Source organism: Microcebus murinus, chromosome 21 (assembly GCF_040939455.1).
Source record: "Microcebus murinus isolate Inina chromosome 21, M.murinus_Inina_mat1.0, whole genome shotgun sequence".
Classification (NCBI taxonomy): domain Eukaryota; kingdom Metazoa; phylum Chordata; class Mammalia; order Primates; family Cheirogaleidae; genus Microcebus; species Microcebus murinus.
The window spans coordinates 4,214,266-4,233,283 of NC_134124.1; the positions used below are offsets into that span (position 1 = coordinate 4,214,266).

General features: G+C 55.9%; 1 long non-coding RNA gene across 1 annotated transcript in view; it reads left to right on the forward strand.

Annotated features, from left to right (window-relative positions):
* The first annotated feature begins 1,728 nt into the window (after positions 1–1,728).
* The window catches only part of LOC142863072 (uncharacterized), a 124,650-nt gene continuing 107,360 nt past the window's right edge, over positions 1,729–19,018 (forward strand). Inside the window, exon 1 of the long non-coding RNA XR_012913949.1 lies at positions 1,729–2,068. This is a non-coding gene — a long non-coding RNA (uncharacterized LOC142863072). The remainder of the gene's footprint in view (positions 2,069–19,018) is intronic.

Below are 19,018 nucleotides of genomic sequence, written 5' to 3' on the forward strand. Positions count from 1 at the left end.
TAGTTTCATAGTTTTGGATCTTACATTTTAATTTTAATCCATTTTGACTTGATTTTTGTATGTAGTAAGGGATAGGGGTCTAGCTTCATTTTCTTTTCTTTTTTTTTTTTTTTTTGCATGGGAATATCCAGTATTCCCAGCACCATTTGTTGAAGAGACTACCCTTTCCCTAATATGTTTCTTGATATTTTTGTAAAAAATCAGTCGGCTGTAGATACATGGATTTATTCCTGGGCTTTCTATCCTGTTCCATGGATCTGTATGGCTGTTCTTATGCTAGTATCATGCTTTTTTGGTTACTATCGCTATGTGCTATATTTTGAAGTCAGGCAGTGTGATGCCTCCAGCTGTTTTTGTTTGTTTTATGCAAGATTGCTTTGGCTATTTGGGGGTCTTTCGTGGCTCAGATGCATGTTTGGCCTTCACTGTAAGATCCCTGAGGCTGGAAATCTCTTTCCCAAGGGCCCCTTATTTTCTCCTGAAGCCTGAGGACAGATGGCTGCCAGGTAGGACAGCCTTGGAGAAACCAGATCCTGAGCTTGCCTGGATCTTGTCTCTTGGCTCCAGAGGTTATTGGAGCCTTAGGCTGTGTCTTGGCACTCCTGTGTACTACCTATGTGAGGCGGTTGCTCTACCTCTCTGAATCTCAGTTTCCTCATCTGTACAATGGGACTTTATCCTGCAGGGTGTGGATGTAGCACAGAGCGTGTGGATCACCTGGCACCCAGCTGCCAAGCTGGGGGTGCAGTAAACACCAGTTCAGTTGCATACAGACAGCTGAGTGTTCTTGGGACCCTCTGTGTCTCTCCACAGGAAGCAGATGGCCCAGGAAAAAAGCTGCAGCCAGGGGTCCTAAGCCTAAAAGGCAGGAAACAGGACTGTGGAATTTTCTCTGAGTGCAAATTACATGTCCAGTCTGGGTGCTTTAGTTTCCTTACCATAAAATCCGGTAGCACCACCAGTGTGCTGGGAAGAGATTGGCAGAGCTGCACAAATCCAGAGGATCCAGAAATTGTTCCCACTGAGTTGGAGGGAAGAGACGCCCCCACCGCCCTGGCAGATGCATGCCTGGTACCAACCACCTTGACGCACAGTTAGTTTCTCCAGGGGCTGGCTTGCTACACCAGAAATTTTCTTGAAAATATCAGTCAAGTGGGAACCAAAGGGGATTCTTTTTTTTTTTCCCCCTTGCTCTACTCAAAGTCCCTAAGGGTAACCGTGTCTCCTAGAAGAGATTACAGATTCCCGATTGTGTAAACACCGTCTGCCCAGGAAGTCACTATGGACATCCTCCCACTCCAGCCAAGCTGCCTGCTAGGCAGAGAGCCTGGCCAGCCTGCCACAGCCAGGCCCTGGGGCTCGGGGTGAACCCTGGCCAGCCTTGCGGGGGGAAAAGCGGGAATCGTTGTGCCCAGTTGGTGCAGAGCACAGCTTTGTGGAGCCCCTGCCTCCCTCTTCCCCCTTCCCCCATGGTCACTGGGCATCCAAAGACCCTTCCTGGCTGGATGCGCTTGGGCAGAAGGCACATCCTAGCCCGTTTGTGTGCTGTTGCTCTGCCGCCGGTTAGGACCCCTCTAGAGAGGGCAGCTGTACCCAGTAACCAAGCAGAAAGGCCCCTCTCTCCCTCTGTCCTGGGGCCAGACATGGAGGATGGTGTGCGGACTGGGAGCTGACGGCAGTGGGGGCCTTGCCCTTTAAGAAGCTGGCCGCTCGGCCTGGCCCGGATTCATTAAGCCCGGGCGGCTCCGTGACTGCGATGGTCACCGGGCGATAAGTGGCCATGCCCGGCCCTGCCGCCTTTGAACTGAGCGCCGCGTCTCTCCCGCCTGGGAGTTGTTTTGAACTGTCATTTCCCAGGGATTAGATGCGTGTTTAGGCTGGATGAACTCATGAATGAAAATATTTTGCTTCGTGCTTTTGGGAACGGAGACCTGCACGATGGGCCCCTTCTCTCTCTCTCCCTCCCAGCACCACCTCGCAAGGCCGCCCTATGACAGGGGCCCCGTGATGGTTGGGACACGGCCTCTGTGCTGTCACGGAACCAGCTGGCCTGCAGCCTCCGGGCCAGGTAAGCACTTTCTCGGTAGCTTTTTCCTGGTCTGCGGCACCGTCCTCGGCACAGGACGGTGCAGGGCGGACCGGGTTCTTCCGTGTCCCAAGCAGGGTCGGCGGGGCTGGGGGAGGCCTTGCCTGGGCTCCGGTGCTCGCCCGGCTTTGGCTCCCGAGCCCTGGGCTGCCCGGGCGTGGAAGTGCGGGGTCGTGGAAGAGGCGGGAGGACCAGAGTTCAAATCTCAGTGCAGCCTCCTCCTCGTCGTGTGGCCTGGAGAGCGTGGTGCCGCTGTTCCGCTTGCCCAGTTTAAGGACGAGGACAGCGGGGTCCCACACCCTCCCCGCCAGGCCGCTCCGAGGGCTGTTACTGTGCGAGGTGACAACTGTGGTGTTTGGCACGGAGCTGGCATGACATCACTGTGCTTTTTTTGTCTTGTTCTCGGGCTTGGCCGGGCCAACACCCACTGCATGCCTCATCCCCGGGGAACGAGGAAGACCCGGGGGAGGGCCCTCGGGGCTCCGTGTGGCGGGTGAGGGCACCAGCTCCTACGAGGATTAACGCGGCGATCCATAGGTCGGTGCTGCGGCCGGCTGGGGTGTGCCCGTGGCTGGTTCCTGCCATCGTGGGGCTCTGGGGCTCCCTGGGGGCCTGAGGTCAGTGGCCACTCTGCAGAGGGTGGCCGTCCTGCTGCCACCTCCTGCACGGGGTCGCCGGCTACTTCCTGTAGAGGACACATGCTGGTGGCTGCTAGAATCTGCTCCAGAGCAGTGAGTTATGTTGCTTAGCGGTGGTAGTTTCCGTGCAGGATCAAAACAAGCCTTGGGCCAGAAGCTGGTGACCCAGCATGGCTGGGGGTGGGGGGTGTGTGCATGTGTATGCACGTACCTGGGCATATGCCCAGGCGCTACCTCCTCTGTGCACAGGTGTGTGTGTGTATACGTCGTGGGGTGGAGGTGGGCTGGGCTTATTATTAGGATCTTCCCATTTTGATGCCTGATTGGGTAGTGACTTTATCAGTGAACAGTTGCTTTAAAAATGTCATTCTGGGCAAAGTACTGTATACTACTTTCAGAAAAACTGTAAAAACAAAAAATTAGCAGTAACCATTGTAACATTCGGAAGTATTGTAGTTTTTTTCTACACACACGTGTGCGTTATTTTTTCCTTACAAAACAGTGTGACTGTTTTTCGAAGAGCTCTCCTCACTTGGTCGTGTGTCGTGGTAGGCTTTGCACCTGGCACTGTTTGTGGCGCCTGCGTGGTACGGACGGTGGCCCGTGGGCTGAGTGCGCCGCGGTTGTCAGAACCACTGTCCTGTGTTCCAACACGCAGGTTCTTTCCAAGCGTCAACCACGTTGTGACGGGCATCCCTGGACAAGTGTTTAGCTGTGCTCGTGCGACTGTTCCCGAAGAGGAAAGCTTGGAGGTCACTTTCTTGGGTCAAATGGTGCCTGTGTTTTTCAGACTTCCCACACCTTTGCTGAACTGCCTTCTGGAAAGTCTGCACGGAGCCAGGTCCCTCTGCATGTGTCCCCAGGCCTGCTCTGAAGTGTCTAAAGGCACAGGAGAAGGTGCCGGCACGTCCCTGCAAGGGACCCTGCGCAGAAGGCATCGGGGCCAGGGAGGCAGAAGGGCCGAGTGCGTCAGTCCGAGGCGGCCTGGGAGTCGCGACCTGGGCGAGCCAGAGGCATCGGGGCGAGGGGCAGCGGGCTGGCCGGGGGCTGGTGGCGCAGGGAAGGCCTCCGGGCTGGTGGGAAGAGCAGGGCCCTGCCTCCGAGTGGGGTGTCGTGCTCAGGCAGCCTCCCCAGGAGGCCAGGCGGGTGGGTGGGCAGGCGTGAGCGAGCAGGTCTGGGCGGGGCGCGAGTGTGGGGCAGGGAAGCGATGCCATGCCGGGCCCGGTGCCCAGTGGGGGCGACCGTCCAGCTGGGAGCGGGAGGTAGCAGCCCCTTCAGTGCAGAGGTCGGGAACAGGGGCCTGAGAACGTGGGCTCAGTGGGCCGGGGCCTCACCCGGGGGCTGGCCGGCCAGGGACGGGAAGTGACGGCCATGCCCACACGGGGGCTGTGAGAGCGCAGAGGGCCGCATGGGGAAGTCGCCCGGGAGGAAGGCATGGCGGGGAGAGCTGAAGGAGACGCAGGGATGGGGGTGGGGGGGAAGGTAGCGCCTGTCGCCCCATCCTCGGGCGCTGTTGGTGGAGTCGTGAGCCCCCTCCACGGGCCGGGCAGGGGTGGGGACGGCATGGCCCCTTCGGTGCACAGTCTCTGTCTGCTCTGTGTCGAGCCCCCCACAGGCCGGAGGGCCCGTTTCCCTCGGTTCAGAAGCGCAGGGCTCTGCGCCCACCTTCCAGTCCGTGCAGCCGGCCGTGCAAGGCGACCATGTCGGGGGAGGCAGTCCTGCCCACTGTGCTGCCCTCTCTGCTGCCAGCCTGCTCTGCGGAGCCCGGCGCCTCAGTGCCCTCCCGGCGCCTCTGCGAGCACGGCTGACTCCCCGCCAGGCTCGAGGGCCCCCCGGAGCCATCCCGCCCTGGTGGTGCCCGCTGCATGCCCCCATGTGCCCAGGGACTGCCTGCCTGGCCTCCTCCTGGGGGGACACTGGTGCGCCTGTCTTCCCACCGCCTCTGCCCAGGTCTCCATCTTGTTTATTTAAGTCCTGCCCGTTCTCCGGGGTGGGCTAAGGCCACTTCCTCTGAGAAGCCCCCCTAGCTTTCATGGCCCCCTTGGGCAGAGTGCAGCTGTCCTTGCTCACGGAACCACCCTTGGCCCTGGTGGCTGTCACCACCCACTGCTGCCGTTGTGCTCCCGTTGGTTCTGCTGGCAAGGGGTTGCTGGATGGCTCTCGGCGCCGGCCCTCCCCGGCCAGTCTGTGCACCCTCCGTGTGTCCCCATGGGCCCCTGCCACTTCACGGGGGCTCAGGACCCCATTTGCGGGGGCAGCATTTCCCCAGAACTGGCGGGAGTCACCAGCGTGCTCCTACCGCCCCGAGTGTCGTGCGGGAAGGCAGAGCGAGCACCTTCCGAGCAGCGGTGTGGGGGTGGGAGCTCAGGCTCAGAGGACGGCAGGTCTGGGGGGGCCTGGCACAGCTCTTACTTGCTGTGGAACCTCAGGCAACTTGCTTCACCTTCCCGAGCCTCGGTTTCCTCGTCTGTTTAATGGAGACAAATATACGGCGCACAAGGGTGCGGTGAGCATTGCGAGAGACGGCGGGTGTGCAGTCCTCCTGGCCCCGGGCCACGCGCCCAGGCACTGTGCTCCGAGCAGCCAGGAGTAATTGGACGACTGACCCCGGACTGTCCTTTGAACGCAAGTGGGAGCTTGGGAGCCGCTGTCCTGTGCCCGGCAGCATGCTCGAGTCCTGCCTCGCAGTGCCCTGCCCCGTTCCCACGGCTCGCAGGGTCCCTTCCCACCCCCGGCTTTGCCTTTTCCCTGCGTGCACCCCCGCCCGGTGCTCGGTCCCTCGGGTGGAGCCAGCCCCCCAGCCCCGCCGTTCTCCCGGTCCGTCCTCTGCGGGCCGCCAGGCTCCTGGCCCGGCGTCCCGCCCGCAGGAGCACGCGGCTGGCAGACGGCCTACCTGCGGCGGCTGTGTCCTGTCTTAGATCCCTGAGGCCCCGGCCCGTGGCTGTGCTCAATAGGGATCCTGGAAGCATCTGTGGGGCACCTATCGTACGTCAGGCGCCACGTTCGATTTTCATTTCCAGAAAACTCTTCGAAGTGGGTGGTGGTAGTTCCATTTTACAGATGAGAAAACCGAAGCTTGGGGCGCAGCAGGGACTCAGGCTGCACGACGGGTCAGGGCACCTGTCACACCTCGCATGGTTGTCGAGTGTCAGCTGGGTGCTGGGCTGCGTGGGGAGCTCGTTGGGGAGAGGGGGCCCCTCGGAGTCCTGGGGCCGGCGGGCGGGCAGAGGAGCAGACTGGAGGCAGGTGACAGGCAGATCCTAAATGCACAGGATTAAATATTTACATTAGGCGAAGATGAGGGTTAAGTGCCTCAGAGGCAGGCAACGGGAGAGTGGCGGGGACTGCTGCCGGGGCAGCCCCCAAAGAGCTGCTAGAGAGCAGAGGAGGGGGCACCCCCTTTGGGGGTCGGGGGAGCCAGCGAGAGGCCTGGGCCACATCTCCTGCGAGCTGCTGCGGCCCGTGTGTGGCGGCCCAGGAATGCGGGGCCGCATGCCTCTGTGCAGTTAGCCGGCTCCTCTGCGGCAGCTGCAATTAGCCGCCGGCGGGAGACAGGACTTCCTGTGGCCAAGGCAACTTCTGCACCTGGGGCGGCTTACCTGGGCTCCTGCTGTCCAGGTTCTGGGCCCCTGCGCTTCCGGCAGGGGCGGCTGAGAGGCAGGTGGGGCTGCTGGGACGGCAGGGTCACAGGAGAGAGCTGTCCCCTCCTGCTGCTCTGCCCTGTTTAGGTTTCCTCGGAGGCCTGGCTCGGGAAGGGCCCGTGTTACCCTGTCCTCGCCTGCCAGGGCCGTCCTGAGCCTCTCTCGCTCTCCCTGGCTGCAGGTGGGCCTGGCAGCATCGTAGCGAGGATTCGTCTCCCCGATGGGCAGTGGAGCCTTGTATACCTCTTCCCATCGGGGAGCTCAGTAGCAGGAATATTCTGGGAATCTGGGTGTTTGGGGAGCCCAACCTGTCTCGTCTTAGTGAAAATGTAAAAAAATGAGATGGTTAATGCTGCCACTTTGTCTCTCCTTAGTGTGCTGGTCATATCACTTTATTCATCTAAGTTTCTCAGCAACAGAAGCAACCCCGACTTTGTGGTTTTTTTTGCTGGCCCTGCCTGTGTCTCTCCTGAAACCACGGGCCAGTGGGTGTGCACGCTCAGAAGCAAGAGTGTGATCACTCCCATTTTGCGGACAGAAGAAAACCAGAGGCTGGAAAAGGGAGCCACTTGCTCGGGGCCACCTGGGGAAGCCGACGGTGGCACCATGCCGAGTGGCACCCTGCTCGGTTGTCACGGCGCCGCAGCTGGGCTGGAGCCGAGGCTGGGGTCTGGGCCCCTCCCGCCGCCCTGGCTGGGAAGCAGGGCAGGTGGCTGTTGGTTGTGGCTGTCAGCGTGGCACCCGTGGCAGACGGCAGAGGGGCAGGGCCGCCCCGTGTGGGCCGGTCACGGCCTGGGGAAGAGCCGGCTGCCGCCCTCCCGGGCCACCGTCCAGCGCGGGCTGAGTCCCTGCTTCCTCTGTCTTCCGCTGTGCACCCTAAGGAGCTGGAAAATGGTCCAGAAATCCTTGGGGCGATGGCCTTTCCCGGCCAGACCTGGGACAGTGGGGGGCGCCCCGCTCGGGGTGGGCAGCGCAGGTGCGAGAGGGCCGAGCGAGACGCTGAGTGACGAGTGCGAGTGGTTGTACTCGGCTCAGGGTCGCCGCTCGGTTGGTGTTGGTAGCCTTGCTTGTTTCTAATACCGCTGTTAAGGAAAAAGAGTATTCTGTGCAGTGACAGGGACCTGGCCTGGCCGGGGAAGACGGTGCCCGTGAGCAGAGGCTGTCATTGGCTGCAGGCACTGACGCCAGCTCCGCGTCCCCGACAGGCCTCAGCTGCCCCCAGGAGCGGCACTCGGTCGCTTCTCGTTATTTGCAGTCGTCATGTCCCCTAAAGTCGCCACCGGCACCGAATCAGCAGGACGCTAAACCGCTGCGCCCAGCAGAAATGCGGGGTTGGGTTCCTGGGAGCCCCTGGTCACGTTTCTGTCACCCCTCCATGTGCAGCGTTGTTTTCTGTGTGTCTCTGTGTAAAGCACCTTATTTAGTGTACGGTGTGGGTTTGTTAACACCGGTCTCAGCCCGTAGCTTGTGCCCAAACAGAGCTCACCTAACTCGTTTTCTCTGGCCTCAAACTCCGGGCCTCAAGCGATCCTCCCGCCTCAGCCTCCCGAAGTGCTGGGATCGCAGGTGTGAGGCGCTGCACCCGGCCCCAACAGTTTTCTCTGTGAGGCGCATGGCAGCTTTATTGCACTCAGGAACACCAGATAGGACTACATTTGGGGGCTATGAAATGGCAAAATTACCAACAAAAAGTGCAAAATCGTGGCACTGTGTGTGGCAGGCAGGACGCTTGTGGGCAGTATGAGCTGGAACAGGAAGGCGGAGAGTGGTTTCATTCAACCTCAGCAGGGCACTCACGCTTCAGGTGACTCGGGTTTTTTGCCACTCTATACGTGTCTACACATGACCACGCGAGCACCACGGGTATCGATTTGAGGGGTCACGAATGGTTTTGTGAGCATGCAAATCTGCAAAGGTGGAACCTAAGGATAACGAGGCTCCGTTATGTGGGAGATCTTCCTAAATTCTAGCCCAGCCTGGGGGTTCTCAAGGTTGGGGGGCGGCGGACAGAGCCTTTGAGCCGGAGGGGTCACGGAATGGGGGGGCCCCTGACGGCCCCGCCCTGGGCGGAGGGAGGTTGGGGCTCCGAGGTGCTGGGCTGGGCTGGGTGGCGCGGTCTGCGTTGTCCCGATGCGTTTTCCACGCACAGCGCTTCAGTGTTTGCTTTTACGTGGGTGGGAGGGGCGTGTGTATTTTTATTCTTTGGATGTATTTGGAAACCCATAAGTAGCAAGAAGAGACTTTGCAGGATTTTCCCTTTGCCCCTTCCCTGTCCTGCCCCGTTGGCTCTGCAGGGCACTGGCAGGGACGGGGGCGTCGTCGGAGCTGGCCGTGGGTCGGGGGGGAGCCCAGTCGTCCGTGCAGGGGAAGCGGAGGGCGGGTGGGGGCGGATGGGGAGTCCCCATTCCTCGGACAGTCCACTCAGGCCGGCTCGAGGGGCGCGTGAGGGGCAGGGGGTGGGCTGGGAAGGGGCAGGCAGGGCCCCCGGTCTCCTCGGCCTGCTGGCAGACTCAGCGGCACTCCGAGAATCCTCTAGAGCAGGGTCCCCCGCCTACGGCGAGCTGCACAGTCACGTCGCTGAGTGTCACAGTGCAGCACTTACAGCAGTGAGGCGCACAGCGTTAACAGATGTGCTGAGCTCGGGTCGCCCTGAAACCACCGCCCTCCGTGGCCGCCACCCAGGGAAGGCTGTCCGGCGTGCTCGCGCTGCCCGGCACCCACCGGCTGTGGACCGCTGCTCCCGAGGCCGAGCTGGAGACCCTGGGAGGGTCCCCGGGCGCCGGCCGCCCAGGTCCAGGTGGGAAGTGAGGCCCGCCAGTCTCCGCACAGCAGGCCGGGGTGAGGCCTCTGCCCGCTCTGCGCGGCAGCACAACGCTGCTGCTGCTCCGTCTCGGGGAGGTGCTCGGCCGATGGCAGGAGGGGACGGTCACCTTTTGCTGTGAAAGGTGGCTGTCAGCCCTGCGAGCGGTTGGGAACTCGGGCTTTGGAGCCAGACTGACCAGTTTAGAGTCTTGGCTTGGTTACTGGCTGTGTGAGCCAGGGCAAGTAACTTAGCCTCTCTGTGTCTCAGTTCATTTAAAAATAACAATAGCATTATGGTATGGTAATAGGTGTCATAACGTATTTCTCAAGGTTACACTGAGGATTTAAGTAGTTGATATTTTAAAGACATTTAGAACAGCACCTGGCACAAAACCAGAGCGATGTGGGCGTTTGTAAAATAAAACTAAAATCACTGTGTGATCTGGAGCCAGTGGCCCTTACGGGGCCTCGGTTTTGTCATCTAAAAAATGGGCAGATGATGATACCTACGCAAAGCGCTGCTCTGGTGACTGAGTGTGATGCGTAAAGAGCTTAAAAATCTTTTAATTTTTAACAGAGTGAGCTTTAAAATCTGTTAATAATTTTTATTGGTATTATTATTAAATGGCACCTGTCTCCTGCCTCGAGTTGTCAGGTGAGGGGAAGAGAGAAAACAGGAGGGTGGGCCCGGGGTAAGGGAGAGGGGCGGAGATGGCTGCGTCTGCGTTCAGGTGAGGCCAGAGGCGGCTTTCAGGCTTCCCCTGGCGAAGACCCTGCTAGCAGCCAGGTGGCAGGTCCCCGGGAATGAGGGGGAGCTGTTCCAGCCACTCCTGCAGGGAGCCCGCCTTCCCCACCCCCAGGGACCCTGGGAACCTGCCCGGGTCGGCATTGGTTCCGTGGCTGAGTCTCGCGCCCGGCACCTGGGCACTGCCACTGGGGGGACGCCATTTGGAAGAAGCAGGTATGTGCAAAAGGTTCGCTTGCGAGGCTCCTCTGGAAGGCTCAGGACATGCTTCACAGGAAGTGTCAGCACAATTTTCTAATCAAGTTGAAGTCTGTGGCCCGTAGTTAGAAACAATAAATGAAATGCAATTTGAGCCAGCACTTTGCTCGAGTCTCCGTTTCTGGAAGTGGGTGTGGGTGAGAAGCTGGTCTTTCTGCGGGAAGAACTTGACCCTTGACCCTGACCATCTAGCCCCCAGCCTCACCATCAGCTTGAAGGGGTGGGTCCCTCTAAGACTTTATTTTAGGTAATCATTGCAAATCCTGATTTTGATCTGCCGGGTCAAAGTCCACACTTCTCTGTAAATCAATGCACGCTATTAAGCCTGCTCTTTGTTTTTTCTCCTTCCAGCGCCTTCTACCTACCATGCTTAGAGTTTAGTCTTGGAGATCATTGTTTAATCAATATTAAACCGTTCGCGTAGTTTAAGTGTTTGCTTATGTGCTCTGAATCATTGCTCGCAGTAAGAGCAAGTGATGCCCCTAATCTGCCTTCGCTGCACTCCCCAATACCCTAATTATGTAATTTAGAAAAGAACATTTCCTGACAGCAGTTTCTCAGTGTGCAGCAGCAAATGCCGACTGGGGACAGCACCAAACAACCTGGTAATAGCTAGCACATGGAGCCCGCTGCCTGGGCCCAGGCGGCCCTGGCTTGGGGCGGACCGCCCGTCCGTTTGGGTTAAGGCTTTCAAACGATGGCGTATTAGTGCCAGCAGAAGTAATTCCACATGAAAGGAGCTGAAGCTAATAGCCCATCTCCAGTCCCTCTCAGTTTGCGGAATGGGCCCTCACTGCAAATTGTTACCGACCCAGGCAGCCAGGGACAGACGTCTCACCCAGCCCGTGGGACGGACGCAGCCAAAGGTGCGTCCAAGAGGCCAAGGTTTAGACCACGCTCTGCGTTACGTCCCAGACAGCCCCCCCACATCTGCAGTCCAGAGGCCAGGCCCGGGTGTCCCGAATGCGTCCTGGTTCCTTTGCCGGGGGCACTTTAGAGACCAGTGTGCCTGTCCGTTCAAGCGAAGTAGGTATTGGAGGGGTTGCCGGGTGCCGGGCTGTGTGGCTGGCAGAATCGGGCTTTCAGAGTGTGTCTGCATCACAGACCACCGAGTCGGTGCAGCTGTTTGGGGCAGAAGGGAGCCCGAGTGCCTTTCCCTCTGCAGCCCGCCAGCGTCCTGCCACGCCCACCGCCCCTCTGAGCAGAGGGCACAGCGCGCCCTCGCCGGCCAAGCGCGGCCCAAGTGCTCAGGGACCCGGCTGCTCCCGCGGCAGGGACGGCCATCCACCTCTCCTGCTTCCCCTCCCCCACGGAGACCTCGGTCCGGCAGCTGTCCTGTTGCTATGGGAGCTTCCCGGCGGGCTCCGTGGGCTCACCTGTCCCGGTGGGGCGGTCGCTGGGCACTTGGGCGACGGCAGGCGGAATCCTGCGGCCGCGGGCTCTCGTCGCTGTGTGGTCGTCCCGCTGCCGAGGGGGCGAGCTCTGGAAGGTCCTAGAGGAGGGGTGCAGGGGACACGGGCGAGGAGCAAAGTGAGCTGCGGAAATTTTAATTTGGCTGTGAATCTTAAACCGATGCGCTAGCCTTTCTAGAAGTGCCAGTTGCTATGGCGACGGAAGCGGTGCCAGTGGCGAGAGTTGTTTTTGTGGTTTAGAGAGCCTGTCTTAGACAAAGAGCGCGAGGCCAGCTCCCTTCTGAGGATTGGGTGTTGTCGGGCCCTGGCCCCGGGAGGAGGGGTGACGGCCCTTCTGAGTGGCCGTTTGCCTTATTTGGGGGGGACCAAGAGGGAGCCCGCAGGTGAGCTTACCCACGGAAAAAAGAGCTGCGCAGTTACGGCAGACTCTGGAGTTGAAAAATTCCTCTCTTGGGGCAGACTCACAAAAGCGTGTTCTTTGTGGAGACTTCTGCCACCCGGAGTCTCTGGTCACGGGCCCGTGGGGGTCACATTTTGACTTGGGCCTCAAAGATCAGCACCCCTGAAGAATCTCGGTCCTAAGTGACGGAATGGAGGCCTGCTCTGCAGCCGGGTGCTAGTGTAGCTCGTTAACTCCCAAAGTGTTTCACAAATATTTATCCACCTTAGGTCATTTGCAAACCTAACCCCTGCCATCCCACCCCGAGGCTGTCCCCCCTCAGCCTGGTTGCCCAAAGTGAAGTTAGAAGCCTAGGACTGAGAATTCCACGTTGGCAGACTTTGAAAAGCTGACCTGAACGGTTTGTTTATTTCTGTCTCGTCTGTCCTTCTGAGAGTCCCAGAATGTGTCAGGACTTCCCGGTCCAGACATGCAAAGCCCTTTGCCCTCCCTGCCAGGCGTGAGAGTATTTTATTTATGAATTCATATTAAATAACTTTGAAAATTACTTTTAATCAAAGGAAGCCTCTTTCTCTCTGGGACTTTTGTCAAGGCCCCAGAATCAGAGGGCACTGGCTGGGGGCGAGGTAGTTTAGGGCAGGTAAGCAGCTCCCTTTGGCTTGGCTGGCCTGGCCTGGCTAGCACAGGCGAGCAGAGAAAGCCTATTTCATTTTGTTCTCTGAGATCCCTGGAGGCCTGGGTCCCTCCCAGGGGTGACTGTGCATGCTGAATGCTAGTTGCTATTTCCCCCAAGATCCACCCAGATTTTCCCTGGGCTCCTACCCCTCCCTGTCTTCCCAGCAGCCCACTGCCCTGAGTTGAGAGGGGAGGGGGGGGTGTTACTGGCTTCAAAGTGGCCAAACCTGAATTTGCCTCTGCTTCTGGTCAGAACATCTGACTAATGAAGGCTGACCCCTGGTGAATTTTCAGAAGCCAGGACTGGCCTGCACCGAGCCTGCCCTGCTGATAAGATAGGCTTTTGTGTGCAGCAGGCAGGAGGGTAGCAGCTTCAATAAGGTCCCTATCAAGGTGATACTTACTAATCCTTCGGCTGGCTAATGTTTGCCAAATAAATAGCCTCATTAGGAAGGGCTATAAAAGTCTGATAAGATCCTTCTAATTATCTCCCAGAGCACAAATACTTGGGGTTTCAGTTTAGCATAATATAGCAGAAGTGGAGAAAGAGGGAACAATGTGGAGAAAGAGGGAACAACGTGTGTGAGTGTGTATTTTCCAGCAGCGGCTTCAACCCTAACAGGCGCATGTCTAGCGCTTCACGTTTTGCTTTGCAAAAGCAACACATCGCTGAACAGAAGAAAAAAAAAAAAGACAATGACATATTTTAGGTTACTCTTTCACCTTTGCAAATCAATATACAACCCATTAAAACTACGTTTTTCCATGAATGATAAGTGTAATTACCTCTTCTTGCCATAAAAACTTGTCCTTATTAAATGTAAATATTTAAAAATGATTGAAATATATTTGAAGGGCGCTTTATAGCTTGATTTTATATGCTGACATCTGGGTTGCCTTTCCTAAAACACTCTATTTCTTGGAGAGTTATTAAATTAGTATTTTGAAAGGACTAACACTAGACTTGTTCCTTGTTTCGATTTTAATTTCGTACGTATTTAGATTTACTGGGAATTCAGAAAGGGTTTACGTTCAGCTAATGCATCATGATGTTTGCGGGGCTTGTACGCATATAGAAGCCATGGTATTATTTGCAGAGGGAATCTTTAAACAATTGGAAACTCCATCTCTGCATTCATTTTGTACTCCTACAAAGAATAAAAGTATAGGAATCTTGATTCCAAGATTCCTGGCTGTAAATGTTTAATTTTCTGATTCTTTTAGATTGTTTTAAATATTTACTTTACTTTTAATTGTGCATTATTTCAGATAGCGAATACCCAATCAGTTCCTTGGGGATCTGTCGGAGGTTATTTAACTCTGAGAAAGATGTACAGTGTGATAATTTTTTCTGCTTCACTCTTTGGAAGAGATTCTTTTTTCTCTAAAAATTCTTATTTTTAGTTGCCTTGTTCCACCTCTATTTTTGGTAAGGCACGGTTATTCAAGTTCCATGCTTTGAGAGAATTTCAGACCATGATAGAGAAATCTAATATTTGAAAACACAAGTTTCACTTCACATACATAATTCCAGATGGCAAAAAGACCTTGCCCAAAAAATGTGAAAGAATTCAATATGAGTGGCTCAAATATTTTTTCATGATAAACAAATATTTCTGGGGTGGATGTATTTCTGATCTCTGTATAGGGAAGCAGCCATCCATGCAAGTCGAGCGGGGCTACCCTTCAAGCCCTCTTTACTCTTTTCCTTTCACTGTGTTAAATCCTTGAGATGTGTAAAGATGTTATGGTAGGCAGTGGGTCAAGTAATCTGCACATGTAGCTTTTTATAAATTTTTCTTTGCAAAGGAAAATTTTTCTTCAAATAAATCCCCCCAAATAAAGGGTTTGTAAAAACAAAAGTCTATTTGTTTTGAAATTGCACACAAGAAACCATGCTATAACAATGTCTCTATTTGAGTTCTGCCTAAGAAAAAGAAATTTACCTATCGTCAGCGATTTCCCTCATGATAAGCCTTAAAAAATAAAGTTGTCTCTTGGGAGAAAATAAACATCAGCCGAGTGCAGATATTTGTAACGAGGTGCTTTTCTTCACTTGTCCAGTGGAACTGTTTAACCTTTGTTTTCTTATCTCCCCTCTCTTTGTCTTTCTTTCTTTCTTTATAATTCTGTCCGTGCAAATTCCTGAACCTTAAGCATTTCAGAAATTGGTTGCTTTAAATTACATGAATACTTCTTGAATGAGCAAACCTACCATTTTCCCCTGCTTGAAGTAGAAATTTTAAACAAGTCTTGAAATTTGTGGGCTGCTTTTTTTTTTTTTTTTTTGGCCAAAACTGTTGGCAAAATGTCTGGGGTCCGGGGGTATTTTTTACAGTGCCACCGAAGGTGAGCAAATGAGTGGGAGCACGCGCCGGTCCCCAGTTAGTGACTTGGGAATTTTTCGGGAGGCATATTTTCTTACGTTAATGCCTTTGTAGATTCCATCGACGTTCAGACATCAAAGGGCATGCAATTAATAACGGGCATCTGGAGGGCCGATCACACGCTTCCGACGCTGAAGTGGGGAACGACAGGAAAATCAGCCGTGGTCACGTATTAGCTGTGATCATTTCTAACCAACGACGAGGGCTTCGCGTTTGTGCCTCTGCTCTCGGAAACGCAAGGGTCCCCGCAGAAAAGGTTCCCATGGATGCCGTCCCTTCTAGCGGGTGAATGATGAATAACTGATTTGTAGACCTACGTCTCTGTGTTGATTCAAATAACCTGAATTTCTCCAGGAAACGCAAACCCAATTTTATGTCAAGCCCCACGTGGACGTGAGGCAACAGTTGTATTCTTTGATTCTTTAGTTAATTCTCACAAGTTTGTCCCTTTATTTGTTTGCATTTTCCAAAACAAATGAATATTTTTTTTCGCACTGGGATAATAGTAACTTTCTGCTTGTTGCAACCGAAGGCCTCTTTACAAGTTATTTATTTCCTCTCTTTTATGGTTGCCTGTTTATCTTTTCCTCAGTGATATATGTTACCCAGCCTCAAGTAATATAAGATAGGCAGGAAGACTGTGTTTAAGCTCCACAAAAAGTGTTCTCGAGAAATACAGTGCTTTGGGCTCTAAGCACTGCAATAGGTATAAAAACCTGCAACTCTTTAAAAACAATTCTCATCTGAGTAGGTCGCAGATAATAAAGGAACGCTTGTTTCTGGGAAATTAAAAAAAAATGACATGAGGGGGAAAATATTTATTTGCTTTCTACATTGGTCAAATGACTGGTGGATATTAAAAACCTGTAAAATAGACAGATGCAACCAATTCTCTTTCATTAACAAATACTGCAGTTTCACAATAAAGTAAATGCATTTTTAAAAAACGTCTACGCTTCTGAGAAGCTGAAATTGGCAGAGCGTGAGCCTGCTTTGAATGTTAAAAAATTGATATCCTCATCAGGTGAGAGAAAAATTTTCCTTGTAAATCTTTAAAGAACAGACCTGCATTTGAAAGGCTCCTCTGGTTGTTCAGGTGGCAAAACTCTGATCAACTCGGTGTACGTTTCTGTACGTTTGCCTCTTGACTAAATCTGCCCAGTCACCAGCTTTGTTTTCCTCCTCCGCATAAGCCGAATCGGCAGCCCACTTTAAAGTTAATTTGAAGCAGGGTCTGTATTGCCGTCAGCAAATATGTTATAAGCTTATTATTTAATAGCGATTCCGGGGTAAGGCCATCATCCCCTTCCTAAATCCAAATATAAAAGCTGAAATCGTATTTGTTAAAACTGTCATGTTGAATTTGTGGCCCGGAGATTGTTTTCCCGAGGCCTGCTGGGCCGCAGGCTCGAATGGCGAATGGCGCTCCCAGCTGCAGACGCCCCCGAGCCGGGCAGAGCTGCTCCTGGCTGAGCCCGGGAGCCACTCCGACCTCCTGCTTCTCCCAAACAGAGCCGCGGCCCAGCCCGCTCATGGCTTTTCCACATTGTAAAATCATTTGATTTATTTGTTTGGTTTGGTTTGGTTTTTTAGAAGCGCTGCAGAAATTATTTCCTACTGGCAGACAGGGCACTTGGTGTGTTACACTACATTAGTTTCACATCATTAGTTCAGGGCTCTCGAACTCAAAATTGTAAAGTATACAGGAGGCTTCTAGGGACCTCAGCTCTGACCAGAGCAGAACAAATTGGACCTGACGGGTTCCTCCGTAGGTGCGGGGGGACCCGTGACAAAGTGCCGTGGCCTTTTGCAGAAGGGGTTCCCTCTGGCAGCCGTGGAATCCGGTGGTAGGAAATGGTAGGTTTTTTTTTTTTTTTATACAAAGGAAAAATTCCTGCGTTCCCATTCTGGTTTTCAAAAAACCCGTAATTTTATCATCACTGCTTGTAGCGAGCAGCCCAGAAGGGGTGCTGATGACAGCCGCGACCCCATACCGCCAGGCCGTCTCTCTCACCTCCACCGCCGCTGCCCGCCCCTCTCCTGCTCTTTACAAGTAATTCAAAACCCCACCGGGACGGAGGACAACCGGACTGGCCCCGGCAGGGGTCTGCGGGCGGGCGGAGGCGGTGGGTGGGGTGCCAGCCCCGAGGATGGGGCCTGTCCCCGCGGGTCCCCGCAGCAGCGGGCGGGCGGGCGCACCCAGCCGGCAGGCCCGGGGTGGACGCGGGCGGCCCGGGCACCCTCAGCGCGGGGCGGAGACCGGCCGGCCGGCTCGCCGGGTCTTTTCTTCCTGTCCCCAGCCACTCTGTCCCTGCTCGCTCCTGCCGCGGCGAGGAGACCCGGCCTGCGCCCTGCAGCCTCAGGTGCGCGCTGCCCGGAGCTCTCCTGCCACCTGTTGGCTGCCGGCGGTGCCGCCGCCGCCAGGGAGTCGCTCCAAACCGGCTCTAGAATTTCTCATGACTCTGGCTCTGGCCAAGGCCCGTGCTGATGGCGATGGCAGCTGTCTCCCCAGGGCCCCCCAGGCTGCTCTCCTGTGTTTCCTGGGCCCCCGTCTGGCCGGGCCACCGCCAGTGCGCTCTGGAGCCGTCCCAGACAACGTGCCCGGAATAGGACATCCCAGCCCTGCCTCTCAGGCGGCTGCCACGCTGATGGGGCTTGAGAGTGTCACCCAGAGCAGAAGCCGGGCCGTCCTGCCCCCCCCCCCATGGCAGCAGTGTCTGGGGAGGGCTTGGTGTGCGCTGCAGGGGAGACGGATCGGGACGTCACTTCCTCTGGGCAGAGTGGTCCTGCCGGGGGGCTCTGGCTTGGCCACCATCCAGTGGGGCAAGGAGAGTAGGAACCAGCCGCAGGCTCTGCCCAGGCCTCTCTCATTCCTGTCTTTGCAGGGGGCTTACCAGGGTCTGGGTGAGGGGTGGGCAGCAGAAGGGCTTCAGCCCGAGGTCAGAAAGAAGTGTATGGAAGCTTTGGAGTGAAGGACAGTACCTCTTTCTCATGGCATGGGCAGTTGTGGGCCACCCCAAGTACTGTGGATGAGCAATTCTGTTTTGAGCGGCGAGATTCCTAGGTGCCCACCACGAACCGGCTCGGATGCACCTACCTAAACAGCCCCGTACGACAGTCTCTAGCAAAGAGGGGCTCGGGTGGCCTTCTTGAGTGCTTTGGTACAAGGCAGTACAGCAGCTGCGTTTCTGAACCAGTGGGGGCAAAACCAGACATCTCCGTGGGTCCCAAACAGACTGAGTGTTGGGGGAAGACTGGGCCTGACTTGGAGCATGTCACGTGTGGTTTGGTAGCAGTGAGGGTGGAGGCTGGATGTGGTGGCAACATTCTGTCTTGGGGAGGGGCTCTGGGGCCACGGCTTTGCCCCGGGCCCGTCAGAAGGGGCCGAGGGTCACAGTGCTGTTGGCCGGAAGTCCGGCCGTCGGCCCACTGTTTTCTCATTCCGTGGTGGTTTTATATACAAAGCCTGCGTCACCGCCAGCCACACCCGCTGCAGATGCGCGAGCATTAAACACGGGGTCCGGGGCCAGCAGGGCGGCGGGGCGTGGTGCCGTTCACGCGGCTCGACTGGACGCTCTCGCACCCCTGCGGTTCCGCCCGCACGGGCCGGGCAGTTTCCATCCGGCCCTCCGCGCCGGCCACGGGCTGCCGTGCGTCTAGCCTGGACTCCTTTTCTCCGGCCTGCGGGAGGGGCTGGCTGTGGAAGCCGGGGCGCCTGTTTTTGGGTGAGCGTCTCCCGGCTTATCTGAGGCCGGCGTGTTCTTACTCCTGGCCTCTGACATCATGGAGAGGGACGCTGGTGTTTGGCCAAGCGGCTGTTGAGACCCCAGCCCCGGAAAGTTATTTTCTTAGTCTAGGAGCTCATGTGAGCGAGCCCTGGACTAGGGGTGATTTAGTTGTGTTTTTCCAGCTCACCTCGTAATTTAACGTAGGGAAAATCCCCTGGCATGGTTCCTCCTGGGTGCCGACCGCCG